At 42.8% G+C, this 17388-nt stretch overlaps 1 protein-coding gene across 2 annotated transcripts in view; it reads right to left on the reverse strand.

Moving 5' to 3' along the window:
- Nucleotides 1-17388, reverse strand: part of Akap6 (A-kinase anchoring protein 6) — a 454178-nt gene that overhangs the window by 10732 nt on the left and 426058 nt on the right. The gene's annotated exons all lie outside the window — the stretch shown is intronic.

Consider the following 17388-nt stretch of genomic DNA (forward strand, 5'->3'; position numbering starts at 1 on the left):
AATACGGCCTGTAGTTATGCATTGCAACCTTCTTGCCTCGATTTCTGGGTTCTCCACTTAAATTCCCATTTACCTGAGAACCTAGATCAGAGTACACACACCTTTCTCTTTCTTTATTTCCCAGGTTCTGCCATGAGAACTCGTCTCTGCCACACGTTAGACCCAAGATGAGCAACACTGGCATCTTGCTGACAATTCCAGGGCAGTTTCTTAGCCATTGCTTCCTCGGTCCCTTTCTTCTTCATTCTCTCTTTGGGAGAGAGATTTCTCTTTGACTTTTGTTAGCCATCGCTATTGATCCTGCCTATGTTCCTTACGAGAAGACTCTTCCAGTCCCACATGCTAACTATCTAAAGATGTTCCTGACCCCCAGGGATGCCGTGGCCCAGATACCCTCGTAGCTGTTCTCTGCCTCCCTTCATGGGACCTCAATATTCTCTGGGATGTTTTACCGCCATTTATGTAAATCCTGAGATGTAGCCATTAAATGGGCTCCCACAGCATCCTCACTTGTCATCCAGAATCTGATCACATTGTAGAGCCAAGGAAGGTGACACGGGCACTGTGGGCCCTGACGGCCTCTTCTACCATTGAACCATAAAGAACAACCTCAGTTCCACGTGCGCTTATGCTGAGGAGGAAGATGCCTGGATATGACTCCAGAACTAGCAGACTAGTTGATGGCCCGACTCTGCTCACCAGCTTTATTCCCTGCTAGTTAAGCTTTCGAGCCATCAATACCATCACATATAAAATAGACATGGCTCTTTGGATCTTTCAGAATCATTCTTTGGATGGAATGCGAAATAATTCTAAGTCCCCAGGGAAGCAACCTATATTTGGCAACTAACTCCTACCACGGGCAGAATTGCTCACAAGCTCCTTGCGCCTCCTCCGTGGCCATCTCCTTCTCACCATGGCTTCTAATTTACTAATTCGTGATCTGATCGGTAAGGAGGGGGCGAGTCCTTTAACAAGCCAGAGTTTTCTCATTACAAGTCAGGTTATCTCGGCCGCCGAGGTGCTTCCATTCTTCAGAGGCGGGAAGATAACCTCACCTGGAGCACATTGGAACACATTCTCAAAGCCCCGTCCTTCCTATAGCCGATAGTTAGAGTACGCCTCCCAAACACAGTAAGTGTACAACAGCCATTTAGTGCTTTATTATCGTGGATTTGCAAGAGATTCTCTGTACAACTAGGTTTAGTTTAAGAGAGTCCGGGTATAAGGCAAACATCAATTAGAGGCTATTGAAATCTTTTCTAACAGAGATCTTTCCTGCTGCCCGTGTTCTAGCAGTTAATCTGGTACACGGCCAGTTATCACAGCCGCTTAGATACCCATTCGCTGTGATGAATTTTTATTACAATTTCTGTTTATTCTTTGCTTACTGATAAAGGGAAGGACTAATGACCAGTCGGTATAGCTAGTGAATGTTAAACTCTTCCGCCATAGGAGCCATCAATCAGTCTACTCAAATAGTATATTAATTTCCAACACTATCTTGCCCGACACAGTACTGACGACGGTGCTGATAAATAAGCTTTCGGAGGAACTCTTTGTTATGTCTGCTCAACTTGGACGTGTGACAGCGGAGGCTTTTCCAATGGGGTCTCAACCGGAGAGGCAAGAGTTGTGCCATCCTGTGCCAGGAGCCGCACCTAAGTGATGCTTGCTGCTCACCCTGTCTCGGGACTCAGTCATGGGCAGACGCGGCGTTATGGCTTTACAGATTCAAGCCCATGAAAGGACAGAACTCTGCAGTACCTGAAGGAGCGGATCTAAAGCCACTGGGATGAAAGGATTAAACTTGGTTTGTGATTTTTTGCCTTACCTCTTTTTCATTTCAAACTTCCTCAAATTTCTCTGTGTGGTACTTCTAGGGAGTAGCTGACTGGATCTGCTAGGAAACACCTTCCCGATCAAAGAAGCCCTCACTCAACCTCACCCATTTCCTGGTTAGCTGACCTTGGCAAAAGGGTTTTCATTTCTTCTCCCCTTTCCTTTTCTGTCCTTCACCATTCTGGAAGGTTGAGAGCTCCTCGCTCTTGCCTGGCATTTGTATTCTAAGGAAATGTTTCACCAGGATGGCCATGATATTAACTGATAAACCTTCCCTTAGGTTCCCAGGACCCAAAGTATCACGGCATCATTGTAGTGCTGCCCGCTACCCTAGGCTTTGGTTCCATAAACTTCCATTGGAAAGTTGTAAAGAAGGAAAAGACATACCTTCAATGACAAAGACCCCCTCTCAGCCTATGGTTTCCCTGGCCTTTTCCTTTCCCTCTCTAGACAAGCTCCCTGAATTCCCCAAACCTTGAACATAGAGCATTGAGGAGCTAAGTCCCACATCTTATCTTCTTCATGGCCACCTATGCATAAGCCAATTTCTTCCCCACAAACTCTGGAGTCTATATTAGCCTTCAGGAGGAGGGCAGCCTGGACCCTAATGCCAGTAACACCTTCCGGTTTTGCATTAAATTCTGTAGTATTCTAAATACAAATCTCAATTTCTCTGGGATTTAGCCTAAACCATAAAACATACCCCTAAGGTAAAAAGGAAGTAAAAATGTCCAAGAAAAAGGACACAAGGACATTTATACAACTAAACAGTTGCTTTTTGTGCAGCTGTTGGGGGTGGGTAAGGCAGTACACATAGATACAACTCATCTTCTTGGTGACAGTTCAACATAGTCAATAATTCTCAAAGTAAGTATTTGGCTTGTTTAAATTATTGCAATTTGTAAAGAAATTACGTAGAGCTGTTTTTAAAAAGATGCACATGCCCCCACAACTTGATAAACTGGTAAGTCCGAATAGATTCACACCGAAATCTAAGAGCTTTTGAAGAAGGCCAAATGAACGGCAGACAGTAAATGAGGAACCAACGGAAAGCCTGTTACCGTGGAAATAATGGATATAAAGTCATTCAGGGACAGCTCTTTCCTCCAGAAGTCTCTTGAGTTGGGTTTTAGAGAGGGCAAGGAGGCTGAGTACTGGGGCGGGGGCGGGGGTTGTCCTTCAGGCCAGAGACTTATTGGCCTCTGCAACAACACAGAGGGGCTCCCTTGTAGAGCCCAGGAAACACACAAGGTGCCTCTTTTAGGTTCGTCAAGGGAAGGGAAGGGCTGGCGTAGGTGAGAAGGCAGGCTGAGTGAATCCACGGCTTATGCTTGCTACAGTGACAGTCGTCACACTTCCTTTGTGTGGACCCAGTTAACGTGTGACCCACACTGCTTGGAAGAGGTAGAGCAGGGCATTGTGGGGGGCTTATGCTGGGTGGCAGGAACCATTCTTTCTTTGGGAGGAGGACGGGGACTAGGACGTCACCGCTCACTGCAGCTCTTGAATGCTGCTTTGTATGTTCTTTCAGGACTCCGTGTTTAGGAAAGAATTACCTGGAAGATCTGTTTCACTGTCAGTATGACGTGACAGTTTCATGACAAAAGAATTTTGTCCTAAATCGGGGTGCTAAATCAATAATTGTAAGTGCTTGTACATGTGAACGTGCACACATATGCACGTGCGTGCATGCACACACACTGATATTTTTACATATCTTTTCAAAAAAACAAATGAAATTAATTTTTTAAAAAGTATTTAATTTATTTATTATGTATACAATATTCTGTCTGTGTGTATGCCTGCAGGCCAGAAGAGGGCACAAGATCCCATTACAGATGGTTGTGAGCCACCATGTGATTGCTGGGAATTGAACTCAGGACCTTTGGAAGAGCAGATAATGTTCTTAACCTCTGAGCCATCTCTCCAGCCCCACAAATGGAATTAAGTGATGCTAGTTTATGTTATTACTTTTATTCTCTAAATAAGGTTATTTACTTACCTATCTGTATCAATGCCCTCTGAATCACACGGCTTTGTGTTAGGTCTTCCAGAACTACTCTTCTAAGATTTTTTTTTTAAATTTCATGTTTATGGGCTTAAAGTTTTAAGTGTGTTTATAAGAAATGAGAACGCATTATTACCTAAAGGATGGAAATGAGAAAAATGAACAAACAAGCAAACAAACAACAACAACAACAACAAAACAGCCACCTGGTAAAGATCCGATGCACCTGACTCTGGGTTTCTTTAGTTTCTTTTCAAAGAGCCCTCATCAAGGAAATTTCTCTTTGCAACTGACAGAGACCGTCACAGGAAATCACAACCAAACAAAATTCAGAGTTCTTTACCCAGTGCCAAGTGATACATGATACAGTGATACAACTACTGAACCTTCGGCTCAGGGGTCAGTTGGGAAGGGGCCTAGGGAAGATTCCATGAGGCAGAGGGACAGGAAGTTCACTGTGAGAATGTGTCTCCTAGAAATGTCAGCGAGCCTACAGACCCATGAAGCCTCCCCACCATGGCCACTGAAACATTATCAACATTCATGCTAAAATGGACAGAAGGAAGATCACCAAGCTCAGCTCTACTCACAGAGCTTCAGACAACCGAGGAATGCTGAGAGTGGCAATGCATGGCAGCAAGAATGCATGCAGCAAGAATGCATGCAGCAAGAATGCATGGCAGTAAGAATGCATGGCAGCAAGGATGCATGATAGAGGTGGTACACATCATAGCAAACCAGAAGCAAGAACAAGGCAAGAACCAAGGGGCCAAATGCTCAGCGCCTAGCAACATAGGCCATACTTCAACTAGGCCATACCTTCCTAAAAGCTCCACAGACCCTCCTCATAAGCAGGCCCACCAGCTGAACAACAAGCACTGAGAACATGGCCCATGAGGGCCACCAGAAGGTATACACATGAGTGTGCAAGAGATGATGTGGACATTGGGGGGATAACATAGAAGAGAGAAGGGAGAGAATACAGGGATATGGCTGGAAAAATAAATTTGAACCAGGAGAAATAGCAAAATTTAATAAGTATATTTATTTGTACAGCATTTTTCTTAACCACCAACTTTAACCAAAAACACATTAGAAATTTAGCTACTTTTTAGATTAAATGTAGGTAGGAATGAAATAAAAAAAACACCCACAAGGCAGAGCAATAATTGTAAAATAATTCTCAGTTTGCATTACTCTGTCTCTTATTGAGTGGAGAATAACAGATTCCAAGCGAACAAGAAAAATATAGGAAATAAGACAAAAAGAAAGCTGTTGACCATTTATCAGCTGAATAAAATTTGGGGTAGAAACTCACATAGATGTGGGCTTGAACTCACCCCCCCCCACACACACAACTGCATTAGCTGTGATCTTCTACAAATCATCCAGTGTCTATAAAAACAGTTATAACATTCATCTATCAGCATGTTGTGCCTACTCCACAGACTGTTGCGGGCATCCATGCGAATGCCTATGGGCAGACTTGTGGGGGACAATGATTGGCAGGTCTCAGCATATCTTCCCTCTGCTACAGTGAGATGAGGATGATGATATGGCTCAATGTTAAATCATTAACTAGGTCTACATTACCACAGTTTACATTACCACAGTTTACATTACCACAGCTGGTTAGCAGGCACACATGGGTTAGTTAAATACGCTAGGTGCCTTACTTCATTCACGTTGTAAACATAGTGATGCCTTCATTTTGCATGCTCTAACTGGGTCCCTTCCACAGGAGAAAAGCAAACGAGAAAGACACCTGCCCATCCTGTATTTCAAGAGCTTTCTATTTATTGAACAGAATCTTTTCTTGAAAAGTTGGGTCTGTTGTCTGTGGCATTCTATTATAGCTGACCCGGGAGAGCAACCCAACCCTTCTCACTATCGGATTGACAATAATGTTCAGGTAACTTGTTTAAAAACGCCTCAGAAACTGCTTTCAAAGCCTCTCACACTAATGATCAAAAAGCGTTGTTCTTGTGAATGCTCTTTTTCAATACCGAATCCTATCAGGAGCTCAAAACAGACAAAAACCCAGCTGTTTCACAAATCTCACTGGAATGTGTTGAGATGAACATATTTCCTACTCTTGCCGTTTGCGTGAGAAACACTCTCTGTAGGTGCTTGTATTTGAACACTTGCTTCCTAGTTGGTGGCGTTGGTTAAGGAAGTAGCTTTCCTTTGGTGGGAGCCTTGCTGGAGAAAGCGAGTGAGGGCAGCTTTGGCTGGTTTATAGCCTTGCCCTGCTCCGTTTCTCTCTGTGCTTCCTGTGGGTGGATGGCAGTGTGATCAACCAGCTTTCTGATGGTGCCACCAGGCTTTCCTGACAGCTGCCATGCCTTCTCCACCACGATCAATTCCAGCCTCCTCGAACCTTAAGCCAAAAATCAATCCTTCCTTCCATGCTTTCTGTCGGGATATTTTATCACAGCAACAACGAATTAACCAATACAGACATAATCTAAAGTCGTCAGGAAAAGAAAAAGCTATTAGACGTAATTCCAATGAATAAAGCAATGGGAAAATAGGGGTGTTCCTTCCGTAAATAAACTTCACGAGGACAGGAACATAGCCCATCCTGTCTCTGGGATAGTCCAGCATACAAAATAGTTTATGACATAAAACAGGTTCTCAGAATAAAATTGCCAAGTGAATTGAAAGAAGGGCTTACTCTCGGCCTCTCAGGTTGTTGTGGGAAGACAGACAAAGGTCGTGGGGGTTAAACTGTGCTGTGCAAAACCAGCAAGAGAATCACTGGCTTTTAAAGGTATGACACTGCTCAGATATAAAAGCTAATAGCCTCGAGAATCGGGGCAGAATAAGGCAGCAGACACAAAAAGCCACGCTCAGTTGTCATTTGCTATCCACGGAGGATACGTTCCAAGAAATGCCCCAGAGACCAAAATCTGAGAATGCTTGGTTCCTTGTGGTGCTGGGGATCAAACCCATGGCCTTGCATAGACTAGGCAAGTGTAATACCCACAGAGCTCTGCTTCCAGCTCTGAGTGGCAGTGTCTTGTATAAAATGACATCTTTCAGAACACATACCGTACTTTAAATCCTCTTCCAATGCCTGTTCCAGTGTAAACACACTGTAAGGGGCTGCCACCCTGCACTGCTTACGGGGACTGACAGGCTTCTGCACAAAGCTAGGCCAGAGACAGTTTTATCCCTAAATATTTTTAATCTGTGTCTGGTTGAGTGTATGTGTATCAGTCAAGGGCAGGCTATAATATATTATTTCCCTTATTACCAGAGCAGGTAACTATTCCGAGACAGGTAATCTCAGGAATATTTGGAACAGGCAAATTGAGAGACAGAATGCAGACTGTGATTTCCAGGAGCTCTGTCTTAGCAGGAAGAAAAGATGCTGTGGCTTAATAGGTCTGAAATTTCCTCTGAGTGATGAAAATGTAATAAGAATAGAGACAGTAGCTGTACAGTGTTGTCCACAAACTAAAGACCCTAAAGTGATTCACTTTGAAATGACTACTTTTGTGTGAATTCAAAAAAGTCACCGAATTAAAGAAAAAAGAGCACCAGTTACCTTAGAGATACCAGGTCCATAGGCTGGCACGTGAGGCTATAAGAACAGGGCATACTGGAGAGCAACCTGAAGGAGGCGGGTCTGCAGTCAGTCTGACACTGGGGCTGCCAGGCTGCTTACCACCCTCCTTCCCCTCTCACAGGATCTGGGAAGAACAGAACTGGGAGGCACAGCAATCTCAGAATTCTGATCGTCCTAACCCTTCTCGCACTGCTCGAGACACAGGAGGCAACCCAACAGTGTGTTTATTTGACGACTGAAAAGCAGAACAAAACAAACAACCCACTGAGTGCTTCAGTTTTATCTTGTCTGTGAGAAATAGGCTGCCAAGAACTTGATGTTCTATAAGCAAAGGGGCCCGGGGGCTGTAGGAAGAAATTCCACAGAAGAAAGCAGAGTTCATGTGAGCACACAGACATGCACAGACAGACAGACAAACAAACACACACACATACACGTTAAAATAAAGGCAAAAAGAAAAAGCAAAATAACCTCACCAAACAAAGGAAAACAAAACAAACAAAATCCTGAACACTTTTCTGTCTCTCTCTTTTTTTTTTTTTTTTTTTTTTTTTTTTTTGTATTTCAGTTTAGCAGAAGGGGTAGCCCGAGAAAAATGCTGCTTCGATTAAAAAGCCAAGAATAATACGTATCATATTCTATTTCTGTTTTAGGTTCTGGCCACAGAGAACCTAAAACCTGAGCATTTCCCAAGTGACAGTCATGGTTTTCCAGTTTTCATGAAGAGTCCTTTTGGATGTATGCTGAGGAGGCCATTGAAGAAGGGGTTCTGGATGGCCTCAGGTGGGGCCGTCATCTAACACATGAATTACGAGGGCTCAAACTTTCTTCTAAGGACCACCAGGAAAGAAAGGTGGTCTTGAAGATTCAAACTCTAGGACTGTTGAAGGACACTGAATGAATTTCCAGGTACTAAACATCTGAGGGTACAGGAAGAAGGGTATGCCCCACAGTCATGGCGGCTTTGGGCTGCCTTCCACCCACCCGACATAGATATTTCACTTGGCTAATTCAGAATTTGCATCTTTTTTATGGCAGACAGGAAGATGTGAGTATCTCTCCAAGCTCTGAAAGCCTTTCTAGAAAAACTATTGAACCTGAGGCAATGGTTGAGGAGCTCTGAAGCCTGCCAGCAGGGGACAGAGTTGGCATCTGTAGTAGGACAGTCCTCTGAGACTCCCCTTTCCCTCATGGGATCTGGGACCAACTCTGCACAGGAAGTGCCGGAACTGTATCAAAGGACACTGAGCTGGTATCCTGGAAGTAAAAGCTGTGTGTGGAGTGAAAGCCAAGCACCTGTAAATATGCCATCAGAGGACTTGGGTGTAGAAACGGTGTTTTAATGGAGAAGCAATATATTTGTGTCAATAAATTAAGGACATTTAGATTATTTCATAATTTATATATAAATCTTAAGTGTCTAACTTCAATGCTGGTAATATTAAAGCTAGGTGGAAATCAATCAATGCCTATATCAATCTTAATTCTTGTATAAATAAATTTTCATATTTTGTCCTTGTTTTCTTTGTATATGACTACAGGGTTGGCACTGTATTGGCCATGGTGTTTCCAATGCTCAAAGGATCCTCTCACCTCAGTCTCCAGAGTGGCTAAGACCTCGGACACCCACGCATTGTGCCTAGCTTCCGTGTCCTTTACTGCTAACCTCCACCGCAGGGCAGAATTACTTTCTCATCCAACTATGAATATTGGACTAAAAGAAACTATAAATTAGCCTATTTCTGCTAGTAAACAAGCTATTTTATCTTGGCCATTGCTTTGCATGCGAACAATTGAAATTTTTCGCTCCCCCTCATAACAGGCACAAGAGGGGAGGGGATTTGATTTCTCCTCTCGGTCACTCTCCCAGGTGACCCTGGAATTCTTCTTAGAACTTTAAGGCAGTACCAAAGTGACAATTGTTAAATAATTAATATGAATAAAAGTAAACTGGGAAGTTTTTTTTTTTTTTTAATTAAAGGAATTTCCTTTTTCCTACCTCTTTGGGATTATGTAGGCCTGAAACGATTAAAAGGAAGTTCAAAAGAAAAATGACCTCAGTGAAAGAGTGGGAGCTCCAAATGGAGTAGAGGTGTAGTGCTGACTTTGTTTACTGCATGGGAAGAAAAATCTAAGACCAGCGACCTACATGCCAGCTGGCTGGAAGAGCTCCCCTCAAAGATAATGTCTCGCCTCATTTTTCTGGCTTATCCCAGCTGTTTGGTATTTGCATTCTTGATATCAGGACTTAAAATTCTTAGAATGATCTAGAAGTAGCATAACATACATATGGGAAACCCTTGCCCATACACAGATGTCTGCCTGAAAAGCCACCTGTAGGTAACTCAGTATTCGCCTTCATCTTAGTTTCTTATGATCAAGTCACTAACTCCCATTTCATTAGTTTGTAAGAGCCTTGTGTCACAAGAGTATTGATGCTGGCATTTTAAATTTGCCAAAGAGATGCCATAGAGTCTTTTGTTCCCTTAAAAGTTCTCAGTGAGGAAAGAAAAAGCAAAGCTGAACACGGAGGTTGCCAAGATGTACCGTAAGAATAACTCCTCCAACTTTGAAATTGCAAAGGAAACGGCAATGTGGGCTAGTTTTGCTTTTTTCTAGCAGCAAAAGCTATCGCTACAGTGTGTGATCGGCTTAGGCTAAAAAGGAAAAGGCATTACCATGTGCATGTATAGGGAAACAGCATGGTACTGAAACACGTAGGGTTTAATATCAGATGTCTGTGAGGGGCTCTCGAAACATATTCCCCAAGAAACAAGGGGAAGGCCCACAGTGCTCACCGAAAGAACCTTGTATCTGCTCATTCCCACGAAGGTACACCATGGGCGTCAACACTGTGATGTCACTGCTCTTAATTACCTATTCCTCTTGGACAAACAGGGTATGATTGTCTTTATTTCTTCAAAAATTCTATGTTAAGGATTAGAACACATCACTCAGAGAACAAAATAAGCAAAGAGTGTTGGCAGTGTGGGTGAGTATATTAACTACAACTCACAATAGCGTGCACTATTTTGTCCCTGCTGGATCTTACCAGGACTAGTCAAGTAAAATTGTTTCCCCCACATTTATAATCTGCTTGGCTCGAGGGTTAATTAATAGACAGGTCAGCTGGTGACTCGTTTTCTTGATCTAGTTTAACCCTTGTATCTACATCTTATTATCCCTCACTTGATTTATATCATTGCTGTCTCATTCAGAGGGGTTGCCAGGGTACCTCGCTTCAGCTGTTGCTGTTCCCCCATGATGTGGGAGTGTCATATATCAATTTGTTGATTTCATTGGTTAAGCAATAAAGAAACTGCTTGGCCCTGATAGGTTAAAACACAGGTGGGAGGAGTAAACAGAACAGAATGCTGGGAGGAAGAGGAAGTGAGCTCAGAGACGCCATGCTTCCCTCTTCCAGAGAGACTTGACAGCTCTGCTCTCTGGAGCAGAGACGACAGGCTCCTCTCTCCCAGGCAGCTCCGACCCAGGATGGATGTAGGCTAGAATCTTCCCGGTAAGCACACCTAGCGGTGCTACACAGATGATTAGAAATGGGCTAAATTAATATGTGAGAATTAGCCTAGAAGAGGCTAGATAGAAATGGGCCAAGCAGTGTTTAAATGAATACAGTTTCTGTGTTATTATTTCGGGGCATAAGCTAGCAGGCGGCCAGGGTGCTGGGGACGCAGCACCCCCCCCCCCGCTCCTATTACAACACCCCCACACAAACAACTAGAGAGTTTACAAACTACAATGAATGTTGGGACAGTTGCTAAAAGTTCAGGATGAATGTTCTAGCAGGTAATACCTGTTTTTGAAAAAGGTTTTCAAGAAAATTTATACTTCTGATTTATAATATAGAAACCTTAGATACATTAAAAAATTTAGAATTGCATTGGAGATTTTGAGGTAAAAACACTAAAGTCTCTGAAATCCTAATGTATTTTAAAACTCATCTTGATTGGAATAAAAGCAGTGGTCCTGGATCTTGTAGTTTGGATATTAAAATAGCCCAAGTGTTGAGGGCTTAGTCCCCGGCTGATAGTGGAAAAGTTGGTGTGCCATGGGGATGCTAACTTCATTAATAGGTTGACCCACTGGAGATGGCTATCAGGAGGTAGAGCCTCATTGGAGGGAGGAAGTCCCTGGGGGTATGTTTATGAGAGCATTTCTTATCCCAGGGCTCCTCAATGTCTTTTTCTCTCCACTTCCTGCCTTCTGTGATGTTAGCCACTTTGCTCTACCACAGGTTCCCAGTCCTGATGCTCAGTGTCACCTGGGCCCAGAAGTAATGGAGCCAATTACATCTGATCTAAAACCTCTGAAACTGTGGGCCAATACAAATCCTTGCTCCCTGAAGTTTTTTCTGTTGCCATAGCAACAGAAGACTGACTGAGGCAACTCTCCTGGGGGTTCACAGGCAGCTTTTACATGTCAGCATTTTAAACTGTAACAAGCACAGATTTCTATAGCAAAGAAATATCAATTTAAATCCAGAGACAATTACCTTACATACAGATTGATTGTGTGAATGAAATTAAGATGTGATCTTTAGAGGCTAGGGTGCATTTAATCCTCTCTTTTTAGCTGAATATATCTAGATGCTCTAAACCCTTGGAGTGTGGGTCCTTAAGAGGTCTGTCCACTTGGAGAATACACTGAGTTTACGGCACAGATAAGCAAAACCCTGAGCAGCCAGCAGGGCTAATTACCTACAGGGCACCTGCTAGATTCACTCCCTGAGGGCCCTGGCAATGCAGCCCTTTATGACTGGTGTCTCTGCTGAGCTTGCATTCAGTGCGACGGAGAACATTTCCTATTAGACAAATCCTGGTGGTTGCTTTTCTATTAGCAAACTGGAAGTAATCAGGAAAATATAATCCCAGATGATCGCCACCCCTTGCCGGATTAGTCATATTTTTCAGGGGACTTCTGTTTAAGACATTCTCTATGCAGATGCTGCGGCCGTGAGGGACCACCAGGGGCATCCGGATCAATACAGAATCCTTGTGTTTGCCTGCAGATAGCCTGCATATTAAACCGATAACAACCTTTACTTTTCTCCTGCAAATCTAAAGTTTCCCCCTTTACCGAATTAATCATTTTGCTCCATTATTTAGCAAAGTACTAGACGAGCGGCGACTCCATAAACTTTAGGAACTCGTTTATTATGTTGGCCCGATCAGAACTTACATTTATTTACACAACGCACCCATAAAACCTGGCTTTCATTGGTGCTGGAGGAACTGACCTGCTCTCCTCTGCTGGGGAAGGTGAAGCCGGAGAAGATAATTAACCCTGAAACAATACGGAGGCTCGCTGGGCAAGCAGCAGTGTGAAAACAGTTACTCCTCACAAAAGAGGGGAAATTAGCTTGCTGGATAAAAAAGGAGGTGTCAGATTGAAGACTGAAAGGCCTGCCAACAGAAGTAGATAGCTCTATGCATCATTAATGAAATTTTTTAGCGCTTAAACGCCACAGCTGTCCACATTTAAATGCATGTATATGCCATGTGTTTCCAAAGATTAATATGCATGCTAAAATATTTCTTCCCTCCTTAAACATCTAGATGTTGTCTCTGTCTATTTCATTTCACCCACTTTCTTTCCAAGCATCAAACTGCACCAGCTTTCTCAGCATCGTGCCCTCATTTCCAAAGCCCACATACGCCACACAACCAGGAGATGGGCAGCGAGCTCATTATATTTTAACAAACACATTATTTTACATTCATAATACCGATATTTTAGTAAACAGAAAGTTTGTTTTGATTTTTCTGCTTCACAGAGTGAAGACTTATGATGTGCGCTTCCTTTCAAAACTTCCTCCCGGAGCATCAATGCTCCCTGAAGCAGCCCCATTTTGGCAGAAATTCAGTTCTGTGCAGTGCCAAAAGAAATAGAATAAACAAACACTGCTCCACGCAGCTGGCGAGATAATTTACATATTACTGCACACCAAACATGAAGACCTGAATATGGATTAGAGCGACGGTGATGACACAAATGTCATATAGATAAAGAGAAACAAAATCCAACACATCGCTGTTTATTTTGCCACTGCTACTGTATGAGTGCTGCTAAGGAAAAAAAAAGAATGGGGGAATTGCATTTGGAAAATTGGCCCCCTTTCTGTATTTGAAGTGGGTTTTTTCTAACTGTAACACCAGAAACGAAGGAAGCAGAAAGGCGTGAGCTGGACCTCTCCTATTCCCCGGGTGCGCTTTGTTGGCTAAAACAGTTTTAATGTCTTCAGTTTGGATTAGGTGGATTAGTGATCTTACAAAAATGTCTTTTAAAATGCAAAGCTACCTGAATTCTCATCTAGCCCTGATTATTTCCGCCTAACACTGAGCTCTTTAATTGGGTTGAAGTCCCTGGTAGAGGGTGATGCAGGAAGCAAAGGTCCAGCAAAGATGCTTCTGGAAGCACCATGCAGCGGGCAAGATCTGCCGAGCATCCTTAGCTGATATGTTCTGGTCCTCATTTCTGCACATGAAGCTTGTTGCTTCTATTTGACTCGTTTTGATCTCAGCAAGATGGGTGTCCTAGGGAAGAGGAGGTTGCTCCCTGGATAGCACTGCTGCCAACTCCTTTCCCCAGTTCCCATCTTTGGGAGAAGCAAAAGCCCTAAGATGAGCCAACAGAGGTAATACAGACAAAGATGACAGAGAGGGGATGAGGGATAAAGAGAATATGAGATATTTTGCTCTCTACGACATTAACATGTCTTTATCCTGAACTGAACAAGATTGACTTACATACAAAAATGCTTTCAAAATGGATTGTTTTAGTAGCTTGTAGACCTCTAACACCCAGGGGCAATTGTCATAGCTATTCTTGCTCAAGGCTAAAAGAAAAGTGAGAAATAGGGCCCATAGATTCCTCTAATCAGATAAATATCATCAAAGTTTATTGTAGAATGGTCTGTAAAATATAGAACAAGGGAGTTGGAAATACTTCACCAAGTGAACCACAAAGCACTTCCTTTTAGCAACGACTGAAAAATTCCTTTGACTAGGTCAATGAAAACCCCTTTATTTCAATAATTCCAAACTCAAAAACCGGAGCTCCACCACAGCAAGGAAAGCAAGTAAAATCCTGTCATGACTGTCTGTTGAACAGCTGATGCTCAAGGCAGAGGTGAATTCAGAGGGGGGATACCAGGAAGCCATTTCATCATGAGGCCTCTGGTCTCTGATAGTGATGGATGCAGAACTCAATGGTTCTTGAGAGCTGAACCTTAGTCAATGGGAGGGACTCCTTGGTGATACACCCTTGGGGGCTAGGTCTCTGGCCCTCCCCTGTTCTTTCTCTATCCTGGCTAACAGGAGGCAAGCAGTTTCGCCCTAACACACTCTTCTGTCACTAGGTCTTTGCTTTGCTGAAGACCCAGAAACAATGAAGTTGACTAAACATGGGCCACACTTCTCAAACCATGAGCCAAATTAATCTTTTCCTCCTTCAATTTTCTCAGTGTTTACTCAGAGCCACAAAACAAAACCTGACTAATACAGATGTGCAAAAGAGATTTCTGACTTAAAAGGCCATTAACCGCTCTTGTGGAAATTTATGAAAACCCATCTTAAAACTTTAAAAGCAAGTAGACAATGATGTGTTTGGTTTAATCCTATGTAGCCCTTCCAAACTAAGCCTTGTAAAATAAATCCTTGCATTGTATTGCTTCATTCATAAAACCAACCCACCTGGAAACACACACAATCAACTTTCAGTGGATAATGCTGTGGGACAATGGTTTGACCCTGTAAACATTTGTTTCTTGTACTTGTTTAATAAAATGCTGATTGGTCAGTAGCCAGGCAGGAAGTACAGGTGGGATGACCATGCAGGAAGTAGAGGCAGGGCAACGAGAACAGAATTCTGGGAAGAGGATTCTGCATTCTTCAGTTGTGACCCAGGCACAGAAGAAGCAAGATGTGACTGCCTCACCAAATAAGGTACCAAGCTATGTGGCTAAGATAGATAAGGATAATGGGCTAAGTTATAAGAGTTAATAAGAAGCCTGAGATACTAGACCAATCAGTTTATAACTAATGTAGACCTCTGTGGGATTTCTTTGGGACTTAACGACTGTGGGAACCGGACAGGACAGAAATCTTGGACAACAGGACAATTTTTATTCTACATTATTGTGGTTTTTAAGGTTTCCCATAATCTAATTGCATATAATGACACTCAGTCTGCAGCATTCCTGTGAACCTGATATTCACTACAACAATTGCTGCATTCACAGTTCCTGCTCCTTGTGGCACACTCCACCTTTGCTCTTAGTAGACACTCATCAGCATTTTGAAGTGAAGGAATGGATGGATGGGTGTGGGTCCTATTTTCTTCTTCTAAAAATGTCAAAATTCTGTCATACATTCTTCTAAAGAATACTTTCAAAATCACTGAGTCCTCAGAGGTTTCTCTCTCCTTTGCTTCTTACATTAGAGGTAGAGTTAAATACCTGATCAGTCGCTTACTTCTTTAACAAACACGCGTTGACCTAACAGTGTGCTGCCCAGACACTAAACACGCAGGGAGCATCTCACCGTCCTGTAGCTACTTTTGTAACAGATGCCGCCATTTCCATCCCAAACACAGTTTGGAGCAATTATTGTCTCATCTGTGTCAATATTGTCTTATTGTCAGTGTATATGGCTTGGAAGTTCATTGAGAGTGGTGCTGTACTTTTCTGCAAGCAAAAATCTCAGAGTGGGAACCATACAGCAGGCACGCACAGGGTATTTCTACATTATTGGTCGTTTCATTCCCTTCTAACCCATAACCCAGTGGAATCAACAAAAGCTATGCGTGCAAATGGATTAAATATTCAGAATACAATGTGTATTCGCAAGACAACAATAAACTGGCAACATTATGGCTATGGGAAGAATATGTTTTATGTGTTCTAAAATAGCTTTAGCGTTGGCATCTTGAGCCTATGGGCTGATATCTATAATGTTTTATGTACGTCCTTTTATACACAAAAGTTGCCTTTTCAATTTTGATATCTTAATTTCAATCTCCCATGACTTAAACATAATATTCTTATTTGACATTCAGTAAACTCGGTCATAAATGTGTTTAAAAATTGTAAACATAATTCAGGGGAAGCAACAGACCTAACTATTAGACCTAAATGGAAAACAAAGTCGGAGTGGGTCTGATCTTCCTGCAGCAAGAGGAGACAATTATTTGACACTCGTGGCATTTCCACTTAAATGTTTTCTCTCAAATCAGAATGCAAATGTGACTTCATGATCAACAGATTGGCACTAATGCTCCCTGACTGTATTTCTAGACCAGCGCTTCGTGTCCCTTTTCGAGTCATATCATGGAGAAAATGCTAACACAGACTCGCTTTCAGGGCAGGAAACAAGAAAGTGATTGGCCACTGCAAAAGTCTGTGTTCTCTGGAGGATGCTTGCTTTATAAAGTCTTTAATAACTTAGTTCATGGCTAGCCAACTCAAAACACAAGACAAGAGGTCTGCACAAAGAAATAAGAGGCTTCTTTGGTTGGTTAAAACATGAATATCTCAGAAGGTGAAGAGGTAATGCAATAAGAACTAAGTGGCAGATTGGGAAAAAAAAATGAAAATAAGTAATTGTTGAAATAGGAGCGGCAGGGCTGCGTCCCCGGCACCAGGCCGCCCGCATGGCTAGCTTATGCCCCGAAATAATTACACGGAAACTGTATTCTTTCAAACACTGCCTGGCCCGGCTTGTTCCAGCTTCTTATTGGCTAGCTCTTACATATTGTTCTAACCCATTTCTAATATTCTGTGTAGCCCGCGAGCTGGCTTACCAGGGAGGATCTTAACCTGCGTCTGTCTGGAGTGGGAGCATCATGGCGACTCCTTCACTAAGCTTCTTTTTCCCAGCATTCTCTTCTGTCTACTCCGCCTACCTAATTTTCTGTCCTATGAGGGCCGAGGCAGTTTCTTTATTAT

The sequence above is a fragment of the Alexandromys fortis genome, unplaced genomic scaffold (assembly GCF_014885135.2).
Source record: "Alexandromys fortis isolate MF-2015 unplaced genomic scaffold, M_Fortis_MF-2015_v1.1 scaffold_35, whole genome shotgun sequence".
NCBI classification, from domain to species: domain Eukaryota; kingdom Metazoa; phylum Chordata; class Mammalia; order Rodentia; family Cricetidae; genus Alexandromys; species Alexandromys fortis.